Genomic DNA, 342 nt, shown 5'->3' with positions numbered 1-342 from the left:
ATGAGATTACTTGTAACAACAAGAGCAGTGAATGTAATAATGAAAATGATGTTGGTGATAACGACAATAGGTAGAAAGAAAAAAGAGTAATAAATATCACAATCTAGGTAGACCTAACAATGCAAACGAAAAAGAGGGTCGCAAATAGTTAGATAAATTTAGGAATTTCTCTCTCCTAATATCTCTCTTTCTTATGCGAAATGTATGAAAAAGAACGAAAAGGTTCAGAGAAATTAAAAGCAAAAATACAGCCTTAGTCCAACGATATACTAAATGAATAATGATCGGTTCAAAAACTTATAAACTAAACTTTGACGTAGGCTAACACAACCTTCAGAAACG

The sequence above is a fragment of the Penaeus monodon genome, chromosome 19, assembly GCF_015228065.2.
Source record: "Penaeus monodon isolate SGIC_2016 chromosome 19, NSTDA_Pmon_1, whole genome shotgun sequence".
NCBI lineage: Eukaryota > Metazoa > Arthropoda > Malacostraca > Decapoda > Penaeidae > Penaeus > Penaeus monodon.
Note: the sequence above shows the minus strand (reverse complement) of the source record.